The following is a 25,946-nucleotide window of genomic DNA, read 5'->3' as shown; positions in this document are numbered from 1 at the left end:
CAAAGTGGTTCTCACTGGTGTGAGAAAAGGAAATGTGTACCTAGCTGACTTCAACTCATCAAATACAGAATCTGTTACTTGTCTTCTCATTAAAGCAAGTCAGGATAAAAGTTGGTTATGGAACAAGAAGCTATCCCATCTAAACTTCAAGACTATGAATGATCTAGTAAAGAAAGAACTGGTTAGAGGCATTCCTCAAGTGGATTTTTCTAAGGATGGATTGTGTGATGCCTTCCAAAAAGGAAAGCAGATCAAAGCATCATTCAGGAAGAAGCTTGATTCAACAATTGAAGAACCTTTACAACTGCTACACATGGATTTGTTTGGACCAGTCAATAGTGTTGTCCATCTCAAGGAAAAGATTTTTCCTAGTAATTGTAGATGATTTCTCAAAGTTCTCTTGGACATGTTTTCCAAAGTCTAAAGATGAGGCTAGTGAAATAATCATCAATCACATAAGGCAAGTCAATAATCATCCTGATTTCAAAGTTAGAAGAATCAGGAGTGACAATGGAACTGAGTTCAAGAATTCTGTCATGAGAGCACTTTGTGAAGAAAATGGGATTTTGCATGAGTTTTCAGCAGCAAGAACTCCACAACAAAATGGAGTAGTAGAAAGGAAGAACAAATCACTTATTGAGGCTGCAAGGACAATGCTTGAAGAGTCTAAGTTACCAACATAATTTTGGGATGAAGCTGTAAATATTGCATGCTATACTTAGAATATTTCTCTGATTAATCAAGAAAAATGCATGACTCCCTATCAATTGTTCAAGAACAAGAAGCCAACTCTAAATTTTCTTCATGTCTTTGGCTGCAAATGTTATATCTTGAGAAATCAAACTAATCAGAATGGGAAGTTTGATGCTAAAGCAGATGAAAGAATTTTTGTTGGATATGTTGTTGGTAAAGCATATAGAGCTTACAATCTAAGAACCAATATTGTTGTGGAATCAATACATGTTGTGTTTGATGATAAAAAGATTGAAGGACTGCAAGATGGAGATTACCATGAGAGCCTCAAATTTGACAATGTGGAGATGGTTAGTGATGACAGTGATGATGAAAGTGATCAAGAAACAGTATCAAAGGATAATGCAAAAAAATCCACTACCAATGAAGCATAAAATTCAACATCTGTCGAGTTGCAAAATGCTTCATCCGTTGGGAGACAATCTGCCTTATCCGTCGGGAGACAACCAGCCTCATCCGTCAGTACTCAAAATTCACTATCCGTCGGGTCATCAAAAGAAGTTGGAAGTCAGAATTGATCACTTACAGAAAGCTCCCCTTTCTCAAATCAAAGAGAGCAACTCAAGAAGAATGTCTATACAGCAGCTTTCTTTCCAAGGAAGAACCAAAGAAGGTAGAAGAAGCTTTGTTGGATCCTGATTGGATTTTAGCTAAGCAGGAGGAGCTAAACCAATTTGAGAGGAATAAGATATGGAAGCTGGTGCCCAAGTATAAAGGAAAGAATCCAATAGACACCAAATGGGTATTCAGAAATAAGATGGATGAAAATGGCATAGTAGTCAGGAACAAAGCCAGATTGGTTGCTAAGGGCTATTGTCAACAAGAAGGAATAGATTTTGATAAAACAGTTGCTCCTGTTGCAAGACTTAAAGCCATCAGAATCTTCTTAGCCTATGCAGCCCATGCCAACTTCAAGGTCTATCAAATGGATGTCAAAAGTGCCTTTCTGAATGGAGACTTGGAGGAGAAAGTCTATGTCAGTCAGCCTCCTGGTTTTGAAGATCCAAATTTTTCAGAATATGTCTACTATCTTTTGAAAGCACTTTATGGACTGAAGCAAGCACCTAGAGCCTGGTATGACACTTTATCAAAGTTCTTTTTGGAAAATCACTTCACAAGAGGTACTGTAGATAAAACTTTATTCTTTAGAAATGTTAATGGCTCTAGTATACTTGTTCAAATTTATGTAGATGACATTATTTTTGGCTCTACATTGAAAAACTTTGCAAAAAGTTTTCCAAATTGATGCAGAGTAAGTATGAAATGAGTATGATGGGAGAACTAACTTACTTTCTTGGTTTGCAAGTTAAGCAAGTTAGTGATGGAATATTCATTACTCAAACTAAATGCATTTATGATCTCTTAAAGAAGTTTGATCTAAGGGATTGCATATCTGCAAAAACTCACATGGCCACTGCAACTAAGCTTGAATTAAACACTACTGAAAAGTTTGTGGATATTTCAAGTTATAGGGGCAAGGTTGGCTCACTTATGTACTTAACAGCTAGTAGGCCAGATATAATGTTTGCTACATATTTATGTGCTAGATTTCAGGCTGATCCTAGATAATCTCACTTAGTAGCTATTAAGAGAATTTTCGGATATCTCAAGGGAACACCAAAACTTGGCATTTGGTACCCTAGAGATTCTGGTTTTGATCTAACTGGTTATTCAGATGCAGATTATGTAGGTTGTAGAATTGATAGAAAAAGTACAACAGGAACCTGTCAATTTCTAGGAAACAAGCTTGTGTCCTGGTTCAGTAAAAAGCAAAATTCAGTTTCTACTTCTACAACTGAAACTGAATATATTGCTGCTGGTAGTTGCTGTGCACAAATTTTGTGGATGAAAAATCAATTGCTAGACTATGGATTGCAAGTTGAAAGGATTCCTATTTCTGTGATAACACAAGTGCAATTGCCATCACTGAAAATCCAGTACAACATTCAAGGACAAAGCAAATAGACATCAAGTACCACTTCATAAGGGAGCATGTAATGAATGGTACTGTGGAACTACATTTTGTTCCAAGTGAGAAGCAGCTTGCAGATATTTTTACCAAGCCACTGGATGAATCCACCTTTTCAAGGTTGGTGAGTGAGTTAGGTATGCTCAATTATTCTTAAATATTTTCAGATAATTTGCAAGTTGTAATGTAGCCAGAAATTTAATTGGTTTTACAGTCTTGGATGAAATTTTGGCTAAGTCAAAATTTACATCTCGACGGATGATCAGTATCCATCGAGTTTGATCATCCATCGGTATACATTTTATTAATAAAATCAATTACTTTTCTGGAATATTTTATAACTCGATGGATAACTGACTTACTCTCATCCGTCGAATTGTCTGAATCTTAGCTATTAATTCCCTGAACCTTATCCATCGAGTATACTTACAGTTTGTAAGCATAACACGACGAATAATTGTTGGAATTTATACAATTTATTTTTAAACGGCTATTTTAGGCAATTTTCATTGGTTACTTTATTTTACTTTATCATTTTTGACAGTTATTTTTGAGATAGTATAAAAGCTTAATTCATTTCCATTACTTTTCTTTTATCATTATCAAATCATCCGCTCTAAATTCTCTCTTTCTCAAAAGCAAATATCATCTCTATCTCTGCAATTTCCACCCTTTAACAATGGCACCAGTAGTCAAGATCATGTCACAAACTGGATACATCTATGAGAAGAACAACTTCACGGCTCTAGTAAACAAGGGGATTCAACATTCAAATGACTACCACAAAATGATGGATTTTGTGAAGAATTGCAAACTCAGCTATGCAATGCTAGAATCACCCACCATCTTCTGTGAGGTTGTTGAAGAGATGTGGGCGACTGCTACATACAACTCTACTGATAAGACCATCACACTCACTATTAAAGGTAAGGAATTCTGTATCAATAGTGATGTTATTAAAGCATGTTTCAAAATTCCTGATAATACTGTGACCTCACCACACACTGATACTGATATTGTTAATATGCTCAATCCCATGAACTACGCACTCTCTACTTCTAAGTTAAGTGATATTAGGAGGTTGGGTCTTAGGAAAGAATGGAGTTTCATGTGTGATGTAATGACCAAGGTCTTTTCTGGTAAAATCAGTAATTTTGATTCTATCAATATTTCTATGCTTAACATGCTCTACATGCTAGTTACAGATAAGTTCTTTAATTTTAGTGATCTTGTTTTTTTGAGTTGGGGTTTAAATTAGGGGAGTTAAATAAGAGGGGTAAAAATGTTTATTATGCTAGATTTTTCATGATATTAGCTAACCACCTCTCTGAGAAAATTGTGCTTGAAAACCCAAACAACAAATTAGATTGATGGGTTCAAGAGAGAAGAATTATTGCAGATTTGAGTAGGGCAAATCATCACAAGGAGAGGCCACTCTTCTATTTCCCTGTAATGGAAGCACCTCAGGTAAGTGAGGTAAGTTCATATGTCCCTACTATTCCAACCTCACAAATTTCTTTGAATTTTAGTGTAGCTATGGCAACTGTGTCAATGACCCAACAGTTGCCTACCCAAGCTACCAAACCATCAAAAGTTTTAAAATCCAAATCAAAGAAAGCCCCCTCTGTTATCTCTTAAAAGATGCCAGTTGTAAAATCTACCAAAACCAAAGAGGGGAGTGTGAAGGTGGGAAAGGTAGGTGAGGGACAGGGTGAACATAAAAGAAACCCTAAGGATAAGGATGGAGAGTTGAGTGGTTCCCAGCCTAGCCACACTACAGTTTCCCAACAAACTGCAGTGATTAATAAGGATAAGAGCTCATTTCTAGCTGCATCCTCCCAAAAGGATGTGGCTATTGAACAAAGCTCTCAGCCAAGAGCACAGGCCAAAAGGGTAAGGGACACTAGCTCATACCAAACTTATGCCAGAAAGAAGAAATCAAAAACCTTTGGGGATGCACAGGGTTCACACACTATGCAAACTGGTGCTAAAGACACAGTCACTACACCTTCACAAATTCAGCTTGATGTGGCTCCAATAAATGTGGAATCACAGCCAAAATCATTAGTTATAGAAGCACCTCAATCACCAAATTCTCCCACAAACTCTCTGGATGTGGATATGATCAACACATCAATTCCTGATTCCCCTTCTTTAACTTTGTTGGGGAAGCCAAAATCTAGTGCAAATGAGCATCATCTTTTGGATGATTTATTGGCTCACTTGCCAATTCTTTCAGGAACTGTTCAAACATCTGTGCCCAAAATCTCATCAATCAGCACAGAGTCCACAATAGTTTCAATTCCAAGTTCATTCATTTCTACTCTCTCGATGGATATTGCTCATCCGTCGAGTAGTAATTGTATCCCGACGGATAAGCTTAACAGCATTTATCCATCGGATAGTCAAACTGCTAACTCGATGGATATTCCACATCCGTCGGGTGTCTCTGCACAACTTCAAATTTCATCTATTATCTTTAGTGCAGAAGACTTAGTGGTTGTACAGTCACTCTTAGGATTGAGAGAAGAGAGTGTTATGAGTGAGAGTCTGGGTTGCTCCCAGGAAAAAGGAGAGGAAAAGAGTGAAAATGTGCAATCCATTTCTTCAGGATTGGAAAAAGAGAGTGAGAGGAGTCCCACCTTAGATGGTGAAGGTGAGGGTGGGGAGCCAGGGTGAGACCCTGATGCAACAAAAGAGAGAACAAGAGAGAAATGTAGGTACATGAGCTATAAGGATGGATGTCATTGCTAGTGAGTTAATGAATGTCCAGGATGCAGACAGGGAGGGACTATCTTAGCAACTTCAAGCTGTTATAGATTCCATCTCCCTTGATGCTTAGGAATTTACTCACCCTGTTCCAGTGTATCAACTTCTAGCTGAACAGGGCAATGATAATGCAGAAAGGATGCTCAATTTGGTGCATACCACTCAGTCAATGCTAAGAGCTAAGGTTGCCATCACACCTTTGCCCTCTACAGCTGGTGATGTTGATTATGAGACTGGTGGTTCAGCAGATTTCTTTGGAGATGAAGGTGGAGATAGTGTTGTGTATATATTGTGTACTTGATGATTTCATAAACAAAATACCTTGGTAGATTTTACTTAGTGAAATTATGTAGCACTCGACGGATAAGGTTTATAGTCCCAACGGATGACTTAATATAGTCCCGACGGATGATGACTTATTATCCATCGAGTGAGTAGCTTATGTAACAATAAGTCTGTAGCACATTTCTGCATACACATTGTTTAAAATCTGTAGTAGTACTTAAGTCATGTTGACTTTAGTTAGATATGCATAATAGGTTGATTAATTGTACATATATGATGTCTTGTAATTCTGCATAAGTGAAATGAAGTCAAGTGCCTGATTGGCTACCCGACGGATAAACAACAATGAATTCGACGGATGATCAACAACCCGACGGATGATCAATAACTCGACGGATGATCATGAACCCGACGGATAAAGAATTCAAATATCTGTTGACAGTGACAACACAGTCACATGCGTCGAGTGGATGCAAATGGAATGTGGTAGCCTATTCAACTGGGTTTTCGAGAACAAAGAAGCATTACCATTTCCATGCTATTATGAAGATATTCAAAGATGCTGGAATAGAGTAATGAAGTAACATTGTAATAGACTAGATAGTTTTTGTTTTATTATCCTGTCTCATTACTTTGTAATCTTGGTGATATATAAACCAAGAAGTAGCAACTATGGGATAATCAGAGATACAAGCAGAGAAACATTTGTAAGCAGAATTATTAGCATTTCTCTGTATTCTTAGTTGTTCAATATTTGTAAGCAGCTGTGAGCTTTTTGCACATAGAGTTCTCTTGATATATATTATATATCTCTGGTGGAATCATTCAAATCCACCAGAAAGTTTTTAAAGACTCTTGTTTTTAAATACTTGTGTTTTGATTCATTTAAGTAACTATTCCGCATTATGCTAATCAATTCACACTTATATATATATATTCGAGTTTGTACATTTTTATTTCAAGAAAAAGTTTCAAGAATTCCATTCAACCCCCTTCTGTAATTCTTGTCATATTGTTAAGGGACTAGCAGATAGTGAAGAAGAGCCATTGGACATTGGGGGAGAAGTAGGTTCCAGTTCAAGATCAGGCATGCCATCATGGGCTGATGAGAAGAAGCTTCTGTCAAGATCAATTGCCTTCTACAAGGATCCAGCTGATTCAGCTTTAAAAAGGAGAATTGCTAAAGTTTTCAGAAATGGTAAAGAAATTTGTGTGGTGGCTGGAGATCCTCAATTTGCTCAAGCAAAGAGAGAAGAAAAGGCAAGAATAAAGCAAGAAAAGAAGCAAGCTGCTCTAGATGCCAAAAAGGCTAAGCAAAAGAAAGATCAAGTTGCTATCTTGGCCAAGCTACAAGCTTTAAAACCAACACAACAAATTTCTGCTCAGCCATCTGAAATCACTGAATCTCAAGATCCAAAGAAGCAAGTTGAACCACAATAGAAGAAAGCTCCAAGAGACAAAGAATTGGCCAAAAGAACCAAAAGGAAATTATACTTTGTTGATAAGGAATTGGAGGATCAGTTTTCCAAGGAATCCACTCCAACTAGAACACAAGCGTCAAAACCCTCTGTGGTATTTGAAGACATAAAAGTGGTGGATCCTTACAGAAACATTCATGGTGAACCTATTATGCCTAATGATGAACCAATAGACTGGGAGAGCCTACCAATTCCTGACTTCAATCTGCCAATCCTTAGCAAGCCAAAAAGAACTAAAGTCAAGAGCAGTCAAGAAAGTGAAGTTGTCACCTCTCAAATCCAAATCTCTAACTAAAGCTCAATCCAAAGTCAACAAGGGAGATTACATGTACTTATGTGACATCAAGGAATTCTCTGATCTAAATCTCTATCTAGATGAACTAGAAGAAGTGAGAGGAATTGATGCCTACAGGAATCTACCTGAAAGGTTGGTTTATAAGTACAAGGGAGGAAAGGAGATTCAATGGCCACTTCACAGGATCCTTCAAGAAAGCCAAGCTGTGTTGACAAAGGTTTACTCATCCTTCAAGAAGAACTTTGGATTCAATGTAACTGCAAGAAGACCGTTTCTAAAGAAGATTGAAGAACTGAGGAGTATTAGAGCTAAAGATGCACTCCCAAAGACTCTAATCATTCCCTACACAGGGAGAAGACTGCATCTAAGGCCCTACTGGCTGATGAAGTTCATGGATGACAAAGGAGTGAGAAGATTTTTCAGATTAGAAGACCAATTGAGCATCTCTAGCAATGAGACTCTTTTGGAAATGCAACAAAATCTAAATCTCTCATAATCTGATGAACTGAAATTCCACAGACAGCTCCAAAATCAGATAGAAGAAAACAACAGTAAGCTTGGAAAGAGATCCAGATCTTTAAGAAAATAGATTAATCTGCCCAGGCTAGAGGAGCACTTTGAAAATGACTATGAGCAAATCTTTGTACATTTTGTTAATTGAAGCACTTTATAGGTTTATCTACTTACTTTCAAAGTTGTATTTTTAGGGTGTTTTGTTATCATCAAGTTTCTCTTAATTTATGGATACAATTCCAGTAGACATAAATTGGGGGAGATTGTTGTGGATATGTTGTGAACTTGATGATTTCATTAACAAAATACCTTGGTAGATTTTACTTAGTGAAAAATGTAGCACTCGACGGATAAGGATTATAGTCCATGACGGATGATGATTTATTATCCTTCGAGTGAGTAGCTTGTGTAACAATAAGTCTGTAACACATTTCTGCATACACATTGTTTAGATTCTGCAAGTAGTACTCAAGTCATGTTGACTTTAACTAGATATGCAGAATAGGTTGATTAATTATACATAGATGATGTCTTGTAATTCTGCATAAATGAACTGAAGTCAAGTGCCAGATTGCTACCCGACGGATAAACAACAATGTCATTCGACGGATGATCAACAAGACAACCGGACGGATGATCATGAACTCAACGGATGATCATGAACCCGACGGATAAAGAATTCAAAAATCTGTTGACAGTGACAACACAGTCATATGCGTCGAGTGTATGCAAATGGAATGTGGAAGCCTATTCAACTGGATTTTAGAGAACAAAGAAGCATTGCCATTTCCATGCTATTATGAAGATATTCAAGGATGCTGGAAAAGAGTAATGAGGTAGCATAGTATTAGACTTGATAGTTTTTATTTTATTATCCCGTCTTATTACTTTGTAATCTTGGTGTTATATAAACCAAGAAGTAGCAAATAGAACAAACTAACTGAGCAACCAACAGAGAAATATTTGTAAGTTGTATTCTTAGCATTTCTCCGCAATCTTAGTTGTTAAAATTTGTAAACAGCTGTGAGCTAATTGCTACACAGAGTTCTCTTGATATATTATATATCTCTGGTGGATACATTCAAATCTACCATAAAGTTTTTAAAGATTTGTGTTTTTAATTACTTGTGTTTTGATTCATTTTAAGTTATTATTCCGTACTCTGCAAATCAATTCACACTGATATATATATATATATATATATATATATATCTAAGTTAGAACACTTTTTATTTTTGAAAAAGTTTCAAGAATTCCATTCAACCCCCCTTCTGTAATTCTTGTTGCATTGTTAAGGACTAACAAAAATTTATATTAAAATAATTTTCTAACATTATCACACTAATAAATAAGTCATGTAAAATATAATTATCACGTTAAAAATCACCCAAGCAATTGGAAATAAATTGACTACTCCACAATATGAGAATATAATTTATCTCCTAATCGCAACTTATTCAAATATCACTAAATTGCGAGAATCTCAATTATTACTTAATCGCGTAGTCGCAACTATTCGAATAACATCAAATTGCACTACTTAATTAATCACGTAACAAAAATCTTACTTGCGTACGAAAGCTATACGCTTAAAAATATCCCAACAACATTCGTAATGTCATACGACAAAATTATACAATATACAACAAATCCGCATAATTGCCATTATATCACGGAATATTTATGAATATATACATCACACTTATAAAATAGTTCAAATATTTACTAGTTGTCACAAATTTTCCCTTGACAAATATATATACACTCCACCCCTCCCTCCTTCTTTCCCCGTGCTTCTTCTTTTCTCTTAAACTCTCTTCTTTCTCTCTAACTCTCGGTAATATCTCTCTCCCTTGTTCTCTCTCAGTTTTTGCTCAACTTTTGATCTGAGATGACGGACAAGTCTCGTTTTGCTTTTAGATTCGTATTCTTGGTTTGCATGTCGATCTTGTATTGATGAAATTCGAAACCCTCAAAATCGTTTTCGAGTTTTAAGCTCGGGTTTGATGGTGAGTTCGATTTTGGTAAAAGAAAATGAAATGGTAATGATTATTAGCAAGAAATCGGTGGTTTTCATGTAACGAAACCCTCGAATTGAGGGAACCAACGAGAACTTCCGCCACTGGCGATGAACTCCGGTGAGTCGGTGGTGAACGATGATGCTACGCCTGGGTTCTAATGATTAAAAATCTATTTATTCGAATAGTTGCCTGCTAGCTAAGTAAATTCAGAGAACTTCATGTGCATGCATGAAATGTGAATTTTGGTTATAGAATTTAAAATTATAATTCAGTTTAAGAAGAATAAGGAATTGAGTTTATGGATTTGATTCTCGTATTATAAAATGATTTGATTTAGTGAGTCGTTATATTGATCATTGTATAAATTGGGTTGTAGGTTATGTTATAATAAGGGTTCAAGTCTTGTATTGAAATTTGATTCGTTATGTTAAGTCAAAAGTTATTAATCGTATAGAGTTGAGATGCTTGATTTATGTTTAGAGTAAAATGTTAAAAGTGATTATGAATACTCGACTATGATTGATTATTGTGGATTGGTTGATATGATAAGGTAGGCGTAGTTACGAATACATCATGCCTGATTTTTGAAAAAAAGTATAAAGATAAGTATAAGAGCATAGTCAATCTGATTTAATAAGATTTGGTGTTGGATTATGTGATTATGTGATTACTTGCTATGTGTAAAGTATCGAGTTACACGGTGATATAAAGCGTATAAAAGTGTAACCTATTATGTGTTACGTGTTATATATATATAGAAGATAAATCGGATATCGCGGTTGGGGTAGAAAGTTAAACATTTTGAGAAAAGTCGGGAATTGATCAAGTTTCTAATTAGGGTTTTGTTTTGAATCCTGGATTTGGAAAGTGAGGGCATTCAGGCTAGGAAGGTAAAAGGGATCTTACATGGCAGTAGCTCGAACTCCATAAAATATGAAAGCTTTTTGAGGCAAGTAACTATGCCTTCTATTATGAATTGATTATATGGAGATTATTGATGTTATGCACTGATATAATAAAGAATTTTCGTAATATTGCTATTGAACCTTGTGATAAACCCTGATAACAATACCTTATTTCAATAACTTATACCATGTTGTCATATTTTTCTATCTTTATGATCATTTACCCTAGCGACGAAATGAACCTTTCATATTGTATACCTTGTTAACTTAAATTCCTTTGATACTAAACTTGTGCGTTGTTTTTGCGTCGTTCTTTGGAACTATCCTGATAACAGCCTTATCATACCCTGTTTGATGTTTGATCATTTCCTCAACTTACGATCCCTGTTTATTTCCAATTTGTTCATTTTCCTTGAATTCTTGAATTGAACCTAAGAATGACTTTTGAATTGAATGAGTCCAAACGATTTCATATATCAGTAATGTTAAAACAAATTTAGCCGAACTTCCTTGTATTCCAATATAAAGGTTTTCCAAAATGAATTCCTAAAGGATTGGATAGAGACGTAAGAGGCTAGTGGGACTAGTCCAGTCACGTAAGAGACTAGCGGGGCTAGGCCAAAATAGGGCTGAAATAATATCATAATTACCTTAATGACCGGATGAAGGTCAGTACGGGCTGATCACCCGTATTACATTTAAAAGATGGATATTCCAATCAAGGGTTCTTTGTTGTTAAATAACAAAAGTAGAGGTTTTATAAATGTTACAGCAAGCGTTATGCCTTTCTTTTGATTCGAAGTTGAATATTTTGAATTGAATCTTCTTTCAAGTCTTGAGAATCTTATTCGAGAACCCTGTTACTTTACTTTTATATTGATGCTCATAGCTTAGAGCGATTTATCTCTCAAAGGGTGAAAATCTCCAAGAACCCTATCGATTGATCTTGAGAAATATTGATTATACGAATTTGAATCTTAAAGCTTTGAAACCCTCTTTTGAAACCCTTTTTCCAGAAAGTTGATAGAATGCTACCACCTAGTTACTCGTTATGGAATGCCTCAAATATTGTTGTTATGCTGATATTTAGAATTGTTCATATAGTTACTTGCATAGATCCTTTGCTCATTTATTTGTGCTGATCTAACCATGGCAGTTAAGCAAAAAGATGGTCAGACTTAGGCGCACCGCTCGCAAGAGCGTTCCTTGAGGTCCTATCGTGTCGGGGGATTCTAGTTGTCAGATCAAGTAGATGTTGTGTGAGAATTCGATGATAAGTTGGTGGTAAGTGTAAAGTTGAAACAGATACTTTTGGGTTATCTATCGATTCTAAGTTAGAGTCGAATAATTTGGTTTTATTTATATTAAGGGTTTTTTTAATAATATTATTCTAGTTGATAGTTGTAATCTTGTCTCATACTTTATCTTGTTTAGATCATGTTAGCTTCAGGGTTTATTATATTTATGCTCTTATTACATTATTTAATTAGGGTTGTGGGTCCTCAATCCTAACCCCGAGTTTGGGAGCGTCACATAAGATTTGAGAGAATCACTTGCAGACACCTGTTTACACCACAATCATTGATATTGGCAACTATTCTCTTTTATCTAAAATTTCCATTTGTAACTAACACCACTCTCAGAAAATCAATATATTTAACCAAATCCCTTTTGTATGTGATATAGTTGTTGTTTAAAAAAACTCTCAGTACTGTTAGAAATTCATTAAACTCCCTCTGAATGCAAGGTCCTTCTGCAGCCAACCAGGGTCTGTCTTTACCAACAGCATGTGTATTTTGAGTTATTTGGCTTTGGCTTGTTGATTTTGGATTTTTCTGGTTAGCAGTCATACCGATTGAAGGTAGAGGGATCTGGGATCTTACAGAGTGAGTAGTTTCATGCAGAGGTACATTTTAGGCTCCCATGATAGCTCCCAAAGAAATTGAGATTTTTGAAGATGCTTATGGGAGTCTACCAAGGACTTAATGTCATGTTGTTGAGATTGCACCAAAGTAGTAAGAGCACTGACTTGAGATGAAAGAGAATGATTTGAAGCTTGAAGAGATGAGACTTGAGCTTGCAGAGACTGGATTTGAATATTTGTTGAAGTAAATGGTATGGACTGTGAGCTGTGAGAGAAAGATGTGCCAAAGGCGGCTTGAACTAAGTTCTTGATTTACACCATCAATGTTGCTGAAGGTTCATATCTTGCTTGGTGAAGTTGCTCCAACTTGACCTTTGTGTCATTGTTGCTTGTGATTTTCTGTTGGACAACCTCATGCAACGCAATAAATTATTGCCTTAGATTGTTGATGTTGTTCTCTACATCAGTTAAATTGAAATTGGCCATCTTTTTTACATACTTGTTGATTTTATTCTTGATCTCAACCTGAGATGGTAGAAGTGCATCAATCTTGTCCATAAACATCTTCTTTATATGTTCCTGATATCGACCCGGAGTCTGTTCCAATGCTTTACCAATAAAGTTAGAAAACCTTTAGTTGTGCCTTGTAGCCCTCTATAATAGCATCATACACCTCATGTGGAGTGAGGGCCTTGTTATTTCTACTTAAAATAGTGATGTATTCATCCCTGAATCTAGCCAAGGCCTCATCCATGGTAACACTAAAATATTTAAACATCCAGGCATGAACATTCCCATCCTGCTCAGCTTCATCAGCTACCTTGGTCTGTTGAGCTTCAACTTCTTCCTTGTAGGACAACAATATGGCTTGGTAATACTGATTAAACATTTCTATTATGAGTAGCTGTTGGGTAATGTTGGCCAATCCTTCTAGTTGGTCTACCAGAAGATCATGCACTGTTGTTGGTTGTGTTTCTGCATCTTGGAGCCATTGAGAAATTAAGTGTGAGGTAAATGGTCGATTTGAAGTGTTTAGATTTGGTGTTTGGTTAGATATGTTTGAGGTAGAGGGTATGGAGGTAGGAACATCATATGTGACATAAGTCACAGTTGTACTCACAGTTGGAACTATGGTTGTGACAGTGTGTTGTTCACAAAAAATGGGAACCTCTATTTGAATTGGAGGGGATTTGACCAGGTTACTGTCATGTAGCACGGTCTCAAACCCTTGTTCTTCTTGCAAAGAACTGGCACTTGAATGTGCTATACTTGCCTCCCCAATAGCTGAATCATTGGAAATCATAGTCCCGGCTTCAATTGATAGTGCAATTTCAGCTAGAGTTTTTAGGGGAGATGTCCCTGCTGGAGGAACCACCAACTGAATTGGAGAGGATTTAGATAGCTCCCCCTTAGGAGTACTACCCTCAAACCTGTCAATCTGTGGAGATTTTTTGGCATATGAAGATGTTAGAGTGTCTTGCACAGGGTCTTCAGTTAAAACTAATCAAACTCCTGTGTTTGTGTTGGTGTCATCAAGGTCTACCCCAATATGTAGCCTCTCATCAACTGAATGTATTGGCTGGATGGTGATAACAGTTTCATGAAATGTGTCACTTGATTTTGGAAAAACTTGAGATAAGGATTCAAGTTTTTCATTGTAGGAAGAAGAAATTTATGAAATAAGATTTGTGAGATTAAAATGGAGTGTTGGAAACTCCCCCTGAGTAAATGAGGGAGTTTCAATATATGTGCTATCTGTAAATGAGGGAGTTTCAATATTTTCACCAACTTGAGTGTGCTCAAGTTGGGGTGTAGACTCTTTACAGATTGCATTTGGGAGAATGCTTGATTCAATAGAGACACCTTATTGAGAAAATGTCTCTAGAGTCTGTTTAATTCCCTCTTTTACAACTGCATCCTTTTGGGAAGATGCAAATGTGGTTTCTTGAGTGATCAATAACTGTAATTTTTCTTCTTTGTCTTTCTGACTAGGTTAGACTCTAGTTGTGTTTAGTCTTCACCACTCTCATCCTATTAGGAGGATGAAGTGGTTGGTTTCCTAATTTCTAATGGTAATGAAGAAGTGGTCTCAGTTGTGGAAGGTCCCTATGGGTTACTCTGTGTTTGTACTTCCACAGGTACATGAGCCATAACTGTACTAGGTATGGCACTAGACCTCATGTCAGGAATAGGGTAGGGATAGGTTCTAAATCTCTCCAATATTAAGTTAGTGAGATTCAGACATACCTGCACCTTATTCTTTATAATTAGTGGACCGAATAAATTTTGGACATTTGTTTACAATTGCCTATTTTAGTTCTATCAATGCCATCAAGTAAATGTATGTCTGCAACTTTATGATTTAAAGTAGATATAAATCCAGGAAAGAAAATTTCTTTACCTCTGTTGGCCAATGGCATTGTGAGCCTAGTTGTAATAACCCTAATTTTTGGAAATTTTTGAACCTTAGTGAATAGTAACTTTTTGCTGATGATGCTGATTAAGGAAAATTATCAGACCACACTATATAGGAGTAATGTTATGGAAATTCTGAGATCATATTAGTATTCCATAAAGTAAATGAGTGTATATAAAGGTCGTCAGAATTCGGATTCGAACACTTTTCTTTTTTCCGAAAATCCACCAGATACCGAAATGATTAAGTATAAGGTAATATAATTAAAAGGATTTTTATTTAAAGATTATAGCAGAGGATCATTAAAGGAATATAAGATATTTAATAAAGGTTCAAGGAAGCCCAAATAATAAGATCCCGGATATGATCCCTCAACCAATTAACAAGAACGAGAGTTAAGCGAACCGTAAAACAGATATGTGATCAAGAGACAAGCTTGTTCAAGAAGCCAAGGGGCTATGACTTCATCAAACCATGGGATTTTGACAAGTGGCAACTAGGTGATGTAATGATGGTGAGATAAGCAAGGTTAGTTAGATATTTTGTGAGATTCATTTGTAGCCAGGTGAATTAACCTTGGTTTAAACCAAGGTTAATCTTCACCAAAGCAACAAAAACCACACAAATCATTTAATCAAACTAGAAACATTTTCACTTCACTTCTTCTTCCTTTGCTCTCGGCCAAAACCAAGGCAGCAACTTCAAATTGACATATATCATTCAATACTCACTCAAATATTATGATCTATAGCTCTTTGGAAATTTATTGAGATTACCTACAACTCTTGTTCACAAGTCTCATCCAAATAATCATGGTAAGACCATAATGTTTACAATTCTTTCAATCGGACTTTTAGAAACTTCAAAATCTAACTTTGTGTTTTCTTGATTGTTTGTGAGATCCAAACTTGTATAAGGATTAATCAAGGTTTTAAGGCTTCCTAGCAACTTTTCCCTCACAAATAAAGGTATAAAACTTCTGGACCTTTAAGTACTAAATTTGTTTGCTTGAATTTTAGGATGGTTAGGATGGATGAGTAGTTGTTTGAATGATTAAGCTTTAATTGAACTTTGATTGTTAAGTAGATTAGTTGATTATGGAGATGGTATAATATTGAATTATAATATTGAATTGGATTTATATTCTTAAGCTTGTTTTGGATAAAATCAGTAGCCTAGGTTTGAATCTTGAAGTTGTGGATGGGTTGTGATCGGAAGGGATTGATTTGAAATCGCTAAGTTCTAGCCGTCATAATGCCCGATTTTCCTTAACTGTTTCTGTACTTAACTTTAGGACCTGTGAACTCACTATAAGATTCTGATATTTGCCATTTTTAGATAGTTCATGTTACGAGCTTCATTTTGATATGTAGTTCGCCTAAATCCAAGTTACGAGTGAAGAGAAAGGACCATTTTAAGTAACGGCGTTTCGCAAGCGAACCCCGAAACATCGAGTAACTTTGAGACCATAATTGAGACCCTTAAATGATTAATTGAGACATGAGAGAATTATGTCAAGTGAATAAAGCAATTAGTAAAGTTCTCGAGAAAGAGTCGCCTTAAAATTTGTAGCGGTTAATTTATTAAAATTAGTGGAGCCGAGGGTACGCGAGCGATTAACGCAAATCGTTAAGCATATAAGCGACCGTTAGGGTATGAGTGAGTTTTGAATACTTTCTTAAGCGACCATGGTCTAATTCTGGCTTATGTTGTTGTTCATAGATTACCGGACCCACTCTAAGCTTAAATCTACTCCGGAACACTCAGTCAAGTTTTCTACCCGTATAACTATTGTTGTGATGTATATATATAAATGCATTATCTTGTGATAAGTGCATGATTGTTATTAGAAAATCTTGCGATATATTGGAGCATGTTGATATGATATATATGCATGCATGTTTCATAATCTTGATATCTTGTTATAGATTCAATTTAATTGTTTATAAACTGCATGATACCTATGCTAGAGATATGCATTATTTGCGTATACCCTTAGTATAGGGGACCCAAAGGTTAACATTTTTCTAAACTGGGAGGCGATGTTTCCGAGTATATATATATATATAGTTTTCAAAACTATTAATCGATTAATGTTTATTCGATAGTTTCAAATTATAAGTGAATATTAGTTTGAATATTCATGCGAGGACTTACGACTACGTTTATTTTATTAAATAATATTCATTATTTTCTTAAAGAATAATGTTTCGTTATTCGCCAAGTATTCGAGAAATGATTGATATCGTCAATCATTCTTACCTTAAATATTTTCATAAAGTTATTTACAAAACTTTTACTTCATTTGCTTTGATAAAAGCTATTCGTTATTTGAATATTATTTATAGCATAATATTCAGATATTCTTTGATTATCTTGGAATTGATTTATTCTATCAAATCATCCTTATTCCAAACGCTTTCAAAAATATTTTCGAGTCTTCAAAATGATCTTAAAGGCTAGAGCAGATCCCAAAACTCGTTTTCTAATTTAAGATCTTCCTTTTGAAGGGGACTTGAATACTCGCTCAAAAATATGAAGGATCCGGCTCTGTGGTGTATTTTATATTCGCAACGAGGTTGCTGTTTTGAGAAAACAATTTGATTACTTTCCTAGCATTCGGGAAGTAAGTCCATCTAATTGAGTCGGCATAAGCGACAGACCGGGGTACGGTCTATCAAGGTGTAAGAGGCTGGGTGACAGTCCATCAACGCATGAATGGCCGGGTAACGGTCTAGGGCGAGGTCCTAATGCGTCCAGGGTGATGACCGGCGAGGAATTCATCCATCTACTAGTAGAAAAGGTTACTTAATGGGTATCTTTGCCTGATCAGTAAGATATCGGGTTTATGCCAAAGTTTTCTTCTTTCCAAATTCATTGGGTATTACAACTCTATGTATACTGTTCATAACAGATATTTTCAGGGAATGTATGAGAGATATATATAGGTGTGTGTATATATATATATATATATCGGGACTTAATAAAGTATCTCATAACTTCATTTCTTTTAAATGATATTTTAAAGATTGAATCTATTCAAGTCTTATCTTGTAGTCTCATCTATGTGATGAACTTTTGAAATTGATTATACCTTGAACGGCGGTAGTTCAAGTAGTATTCGTAAAATATATAAGTATATTAGAGTATTTTGTAACTTCATCTTGTCAACTTATATCTAATTAATGATTATCTTATTCATGATAAATATTTTTAGAAAAATGTTGAGACAAGGTTAGATATATGAGATCACCTTGCAACGATATTTTTATACAGTTATAAATTGGAACTCTGTGTATATTATGCATGGAAGAGGATTTCAAAGATTTTTAAAAGTATATATACATATATACTGAATATTTTGCGACTTGGTCACGATAAGATATCAAACTTGGTTCATTTCTTCTTGACCAAGTTTTCATGAGAACTATAAGAATGCTCATATATTGTTAATTATTATACATGTTTTTTTTATGGGCTTGTTGCTCACCCTTGCTTTATTCTTTCATCACACAACAACAGCTAGACAAGATGGGCCCGGCTAGTAGCCCAGGGATTCTCTCAAAGACCTAGGTTTTGATTATCAGGAAACATACTCTCCTGTGATGGATGGAGTTACTTTTCATTTTCTAATGGGTATGGCTTGTATGGAAAAACTGGAAACACGTTTCATGGACGTTGTGACAGCATACCTATATGGATCACTTGATAGTAATATTTATATGAAAATTCCTGAAGGGTTAAATATTGAGGACACTAAGCCTCGACATTTATATTCTATTAAATTACAACGATCATTGTATGGTTTAAAACAATCTGGTCGTATGTGGTACAACAGGCTTAGTGAGTACTTATTGAATGATGGATATGTTAATAATCAAGTGTGTCCTTGCATTTTTATTAAACGATCATCAACTGCTTTTGTTATTATTGCTGTATATGTGGATGATTTGAATATTATCGGTACTACTGAAGATATTACTAATGCTGCTAACTATTCGAAAAATGAGTTTAAAATGAAAGATCTTGGAAGAACAAGATTTTGTTTAGGTATACAGGTGGAGCACTTATCTTCAGGAATATTTGTTCATCAATCAAACTACACTGAAAAGATTCTTGATCGGTTCTACATGGACAAAGCTCATCCACTAACCACACCAATGGTTGTTCGATCACTCGAGGTTGAAAAAGATCATTTCCGTCCTAGAAAACAAGATGAAGAGACTCTTGGACCTGAAGTTCCATATCTCAGTGCAATTGGCGCTCTCATGTATCTTGCAAACAACACACGGCCTGATATTGCATTTGCAGTGAACTTGTTGGCAAGATTTAGTTCTGACCCTACTAAAAGGCATTGGGATGAAATAAAACATATATCCAGATATCTTCGAGGGACAATCGATCTTGGACTATTCTTCCCAAAAAATTCAAGATCACGGCTAGTTGGATATGCAGATGCTGGATATATGTCAGATCCTCATTTTGGGCGATCACAAACAGGTTACCTATTTATATATTGTGATACTGCTATCTCTTGGAAGTCTACAAAATAGACTATGGCCGCAACTTCATCAAACCACGCAGAGAAAGTATAGGAGAATAGAAGATGGAGAGAAAGTTGTGTTGTATTTCATTAGCTAAATGAGCTATTTATAGTAGTTGGTTTACAAGGCTTACTAAATAAGCTATTCAAATCTTCTTCATTAAGTATTACAAAACTTCCTCGATAAGCTTTACAAGTCTTCCTCAATAAGCTTTACAAGTCTTCCTCGGTAAGATTTGAGAGACTTCCTCGATACGCTTTGACAATCACTTTATTTTTATTCAAAGTGTTATAAACCTTGACTGAAAATATTAGTTATGTTTAATGTAGAGGAAGTATAGGAGAACAGAAGATGGAGAGAAAGTTGTGTTGTATTTCATTAGCTAAATGAGCTATTTATAGTAGTTGGTTTACAAGGCTTACTAAGTAAGCTATTCAAATCTTCTTCATTAAGTATTACAAAACTTCCTCGATAAGCTTTAGAAGTTTTCCTCGATAAGCTTTACAAGTCTTCCTTGGTAAGATTTGAGAGACTTCTTCGATACGCCAAGCTCCCAATTCACGAGCGGATAGGAAACGTTCCGCAGTTTCCTGTAGGTGGTGATGCCGTTGTAGCTGAGGTAGGAACTACCAACAGGCTAGGCTTTCAACTTTTAATGTACCAGACTTATGTATATTTATGAACTGTAATAATGGCAAATAATATGTAAATTATTCAGAAACCCTTTTGAGGTGTAATGACTTATAATTGTGGAATAAAATGACTTGTGTTATTTTTGGTATTCATCTCTGAGACTATAACCTGTGGTGTGTGTGTATATTGTGGGGTCACAGTACGCAGTGGTTGGTTGTTTATTAAGAATGAATGTTATTAAGGGAAATGGAACCCGTGACAACCTGGATTCCCGACCCGGATTTGGGGGTGCTACATTAGTGCTGAGTTCTTCCAGGATCAATATCCCTATATTAAGGTGCTTGTTGAAAGCTATGGAGAACGCCAGCTTTTGGACGACACTGGATATATTGTCATACTCAGTCTTCCTGCAGGTGAAGCCTCTAACTATTGAGTCAAACAAGAATGACCATTCCCTCCTGAGATGCTTCTTGCTCAAGCTAGAAAGGTTGATCTTCTCACTGTATGTTAGATATATTTGATAATGTCATGGCTAATATGATTTATGTTTAGTTTTCAGATCTTACTTAAACAGGATAAATCAGTACTTACTGGAAGTCAGGACTTAAGGATATCAGTACTTATATTATCAGGAGATAATCATCAGAAGATGGATATTAGAACTTAAGTGCTGGAGTATGTTCAGATAAGGATAGTAGCTGATTGAAGGAAAGAAGATCGAGATAAACATAAGAAGAGATATGCATGAAGAAGGAGTTTCGTGAAGAATGGAATACTTGGAAGAAAAGATATCTGATTGATATATTTTAGGAAGCAGAATTATATTCCATATCAATTAGCGATTATCTTGTAACTGTGTAGTATATAAACACAGACAGTAGGGTTTACACTAAAAGTGTTATCATATTCGAGAAGATTATTCGTAGTAACCCTAGCAGCTCTCCCGATATTTGTTCATCACTGAGAGGTAACAGTTACATACTGTAACAAAGTTTATTGTTTCAATAAAGTTTGTTTTCTGTTACTTGAAACATTAAAAGTTCGATTTGATTGTATTTTACACTGTATTCACCCCCTCTACAGTGTGTGTGACCTAACAAGTGGTATCAGAGCCTATCTGTTAACACACATACAGTTAAAGATCCAAACACAATCATGTCTGACACAGAAACTCCAACTAAGCCTACCAAAACTGAAGAACCTCCAAAGACACAAATTCAAAGTCGGTATGAAACCATCAGAGTTCCCATACTGAGACCATCTGAATATGCCATATGGAAGGTGAGGATGACCATGTTTCTGGAAGCTACAGATCCAGAATATCTTGATAGAATCAAGGAAGGGCCTCACAAACCAACCAAGCTCGCTGCTGCAGTTGCAGGTGAAGCAACAAAGACCGTACCAAAGGAGAAGAGTGATTATACTGCTGAAGATATCGCATCAATTGCTAAGGATGCTAAGGTACGACACTTACTACATAGTGTCATTGATAATGTAATGTCAAACAGGGTAATTAACTGCAAGACTGCTAAGGAGATATGGGATGCTCTGGAAATAAGGTGTCAGGGAACTGATACAATTAAGAAGAACAGGAAGACAATACTCACTCAAGAATATGAACACTTTCACTCAAAGGCTAATGAGTCATTGACTGATTTATATGATAGATTTGTCAAACTCTTGAATGATCTGTCACTGGTTAATAAGGAGTATGATCTTGAAGATTCAAACCTTAAATTCCTGTTAGCTCTTCCTGAATGTTGGGATTTGAAGGCAACAACAATAAGAGACAACTACAGTCTTGATGAAACAACTCTTGATGAAATTTATGGAATGCTCAAGACTCATGAACTTGAGATGGAACAAATAAGCAAGAGGAAAGGAGGAAAGTCAAGGACAGTTGCTCTTAAGGATGAAGAAGAATCCCCAAGGCAACTACCTCAAGAAAAGACAAGGGTAAAGCTCTTTTCACAAATTCTGATACTGAGTCATCAAGTTCTGAAAGTGATGATGACTCAGATTCTGAAAGCTTGCCTGAGACTGATGCTGATGAGGAGATGATGAAGCTGTGTGCTCTTATGGTGAAAGGGATCACAAAGATTGCATACAGGAAGTTCAGGAAGGGAAAGAAGTTTTCCAGGAAAGGCACAAGTTCTGATAAGAAGAATTTCAGAAGATCTGAAGGCAGAGGAGGAAAGTCTGATAGATGAGATTATACCAATGTCAAATGCTATAACTGTGGTGAGAAAGGCCACATATCTCCTGATTGTAAGAAAGTAAAGGGTGACAAAGGAAAGGCTCTTGTCACAAAGCAGAAAAGCTGGACAGACACCTCAGACTCTGAAAGTGAGGAGAACTATGCGTTGATGGCAAATGCTGATAAAGAAAGTGCTGAGAGCAGTTCTGAAGCTGCTGAAATAAAGCTACCTCAGACTACTTATGCTTTTCATACTGATGATATTAATGAGTTGAGAAGATATCTTAAAACCATGTTTGTTAGTTATAGAGATCAAACTTTAACATGTGAAAGATTAACTTCTGAAAATCTTGCTTTTAAGAAAAGAAATGATTTCTTAGAAAAAGAGTTAGTTATGTTCCATTAAACACAGAAGGATAGAGATGATGCTTTTTATGGTAGGGATGAAGTGCTAAAATTGAATGAATCTCTAAAAACTGAGTTAGAAAAGGAAAGAGAGATTATCAGGACTTGGACTAACTCTGGCAGAACAACTCAAAATTTTCTAAGTAGTGAAAATTGGAAAGAGGGCTTAGGTTATGGAGAGGATAAGAATGATAAAGGAACTGTGGAAATTAAGCCTGTTGTTAAGAAAAAGCCAAAATTAAAACCTGTTAAGTTTGTAACTGTAAAGTCTGATAATGAGAAATCAGAAGTTAAAGAGGAATTAACTTCTGACAAACTAAAACAGGAAAAGACAGTTGAAGTAAATATATGCTTAATGACTAAGAAGCAGCTTAAGCATAAGCTGAAAGATGTTAAGAATGCAAACAAGGTAAAATCACCTAGGAAAAATAGGAATGGAAAGGAAGGTGTGAATAAAAGCAATGATTATAAACCTGTTCCTGATGCTCCTAGGAAAACATATCATAACTGTGGAAGTTCTAACCATCTGGCCTCTTTTTGCAGGAAGAATAAGAACATAAACTCCTTACCTTCAATATCAGGAGTTAAGAGTCAGTCTGTTAGATATAAACCACAAAATACTTGTTTTCATTGAGGTAGTTTATGGCATTCCATTTATACTTGTAAGGAATATCATAGTTTGTACTATGATTATTATCAATTAAAACCTTCTTTGAAGAAAGTTTCCATTATTCCTTCTAGTGTAAATTCTGATTCAAAGTCTGATAGTGTAAGTTCTGATAAGAAAAATGTTAACATAAACTCTGATGCTAAATCCGCTACAAACGTTAACAAACTTGATAAGGCCAAAGGATCCAAGCAAGTCTGGGTCCTTAAAACTAATCATTAGTGGTATTTGTGATTGCAGGGCAACAGGAAAAATATTCTAGTTCTGGACAGTGGATGTTCAGGACATATGACTGAAAATAAAGCCCTGCTATCAGACTTTATGGAGAAAGCTGGCCCAAGTGTTTCTTATGGAGATGGCAACATTGGAAAAACATTGAGATATGGCAATATCAATCTTGGGAATGTCATCATTAAAAATGTAGCTCTGGTCTCAGGACTTAAACACAATCTGATGAGTATAAGTCAAATCTGTGACAGAGGTTATCATGTTGATTTCTTTGAAGAACATTGTGAAGTTGTGAGTAATTCCAAAAGCAAAGTTGTTCTAAAAGGATACAGGCGTGGTAACATTTATGAAGCTAAGCTTTCAACAAGTACTGATGGTTCTGCAATCTGTCTGATGAGTAGAGCATCAATTAAAGAAAGCTGGAATTGGCACAAGAAACTCTCTCATTTAAATTTCAATAATATAAATGAACTAGTCAAGAAAGATCTTGTGAGAGGACTGCCAAAGTCAGTATTTGCTCCTGATGGCCTTTGTGATTCTTGTCAAAAGGCCAAACAAAGAAAATCTTCATTCAAGAGCAAGACTGAATCATCAATTCTTGAGCCTTATCATCTACTACATATTGATCTATTTGGTCCAGTGAATGTCATGTCTATTGCAAAGAAGAAATATGCGTTGGTCATAGTGGATGAATTCACCAGATACACATGGGTGTATTTCTTGCACACAAAAAGTGAAACTGCATCTATCTTGATTGATCATGTCAAACATCTGGATAAATTGGTCAAAGATTCTGTGAAAACCATAAGGAGTGATAATGGCACTGAGTTCAAGAATTTGATAATGGAAGAGTTCTGCAAAAATCATGGAATTAAGGAGGAATTTTCTGCTCCTGGAACTCCACAGCAAAATGGAGTTGTTGAAAGGAAGAATAGAACTCTCATTGAAGCTACACGTACAATGCTTGAAGAAGCAAAGCTTTCAACCTATTTCTGGGCTGAAGTTGTGCAGACTGCTTGTTTTACTCAAAATGCAACACTCATTAACAAGCAAGGAAAAACACCATATGAGATGGTGAAGAAAAAGGAAGCCAAATCTGAAGTACTTTCATGTATTTGGATGCAAGTGTTTTGTTCTCAAGACTCATCCTGAACAGCTATCTAAATTTGATCTAAAAGCTGATGAAGGAATCTTTGTTGGATATCCACTTTCCATAAAAGCCTTCAGAGTCTATAATTTGAGAACAAGAGTGGTCGTGGAATCTATCAATGTCTCTTTTGATGACAAGAATATTACTGGTCTTGAAGATTTTATTGATCATGATCAGCTGAGATTTGAAAATGAAGACTCAAGTACTGATACTGAAAATCCTGACAGTCTAAGTCCTGATACTGTAAACTCTGATGGATTAAACTCTGATGTTATTGAAACTGTGGTGACTATGCCAAAGGAAGATGCACCTATGCAGGGGGAGCATACTCAAGAACATACCACATCTCAAGAAGCATCAGAACACACATCTGGCTTTTCAAGTTCTGATTCGTCAAGTTCTGACAAGCCAAGTTCTGATAGTTCTGAAAATCTAATCTGAAGAATCCAACTCAGAGAGCATAGTTTCAGGGGGAGCATCAGAAAATGAAAATGAAGACAGCATGGATCATGGGGGAGCATCCAGTTCTAGAGAAAACCTTACATCTGCAAGGAAGTGGACTAAATCACATACACCTGATTTGATAATTGGAAATCCTGATGCAGGTGTCAGAACTAGAACGAGTACTTCAAACGAATGTCTTTACAATTCTTTTCTCTCTCAGACTGAGCCAAAGAAAGTGGAAGAAGCTCTTCAAGATGCTGATTGGGTGCAAGCAATGCAGGAAGAGTTAAATGAATTTGAAAGAAACAAAGTCTGGACCCTAGTGCCAAGACCAAAGAATAGATCTGTTGTTGGTACAAAGTGGGTGTTCAGAAACAAAACTGACAGTGATGGCATAATTACAAGGAATA

Source organism: Apium graveolens, chromosome 3 (assembly GCF_009905375.1).
Source record: "Apium graveolens cultivar Ventura chromosome 3, ASM990537v1, whole genome shotgun sequence".
Classification (NCBI taxonomy): domain Eukaryota; kingdom Viridiplantae; phylum Streptophyta; class Magnoliopsida; order Apiales; family Apiaceae; genus Apium; species Apium graveolens.
Note: the sequence above shows the minus strand (reverse complement) of the source record.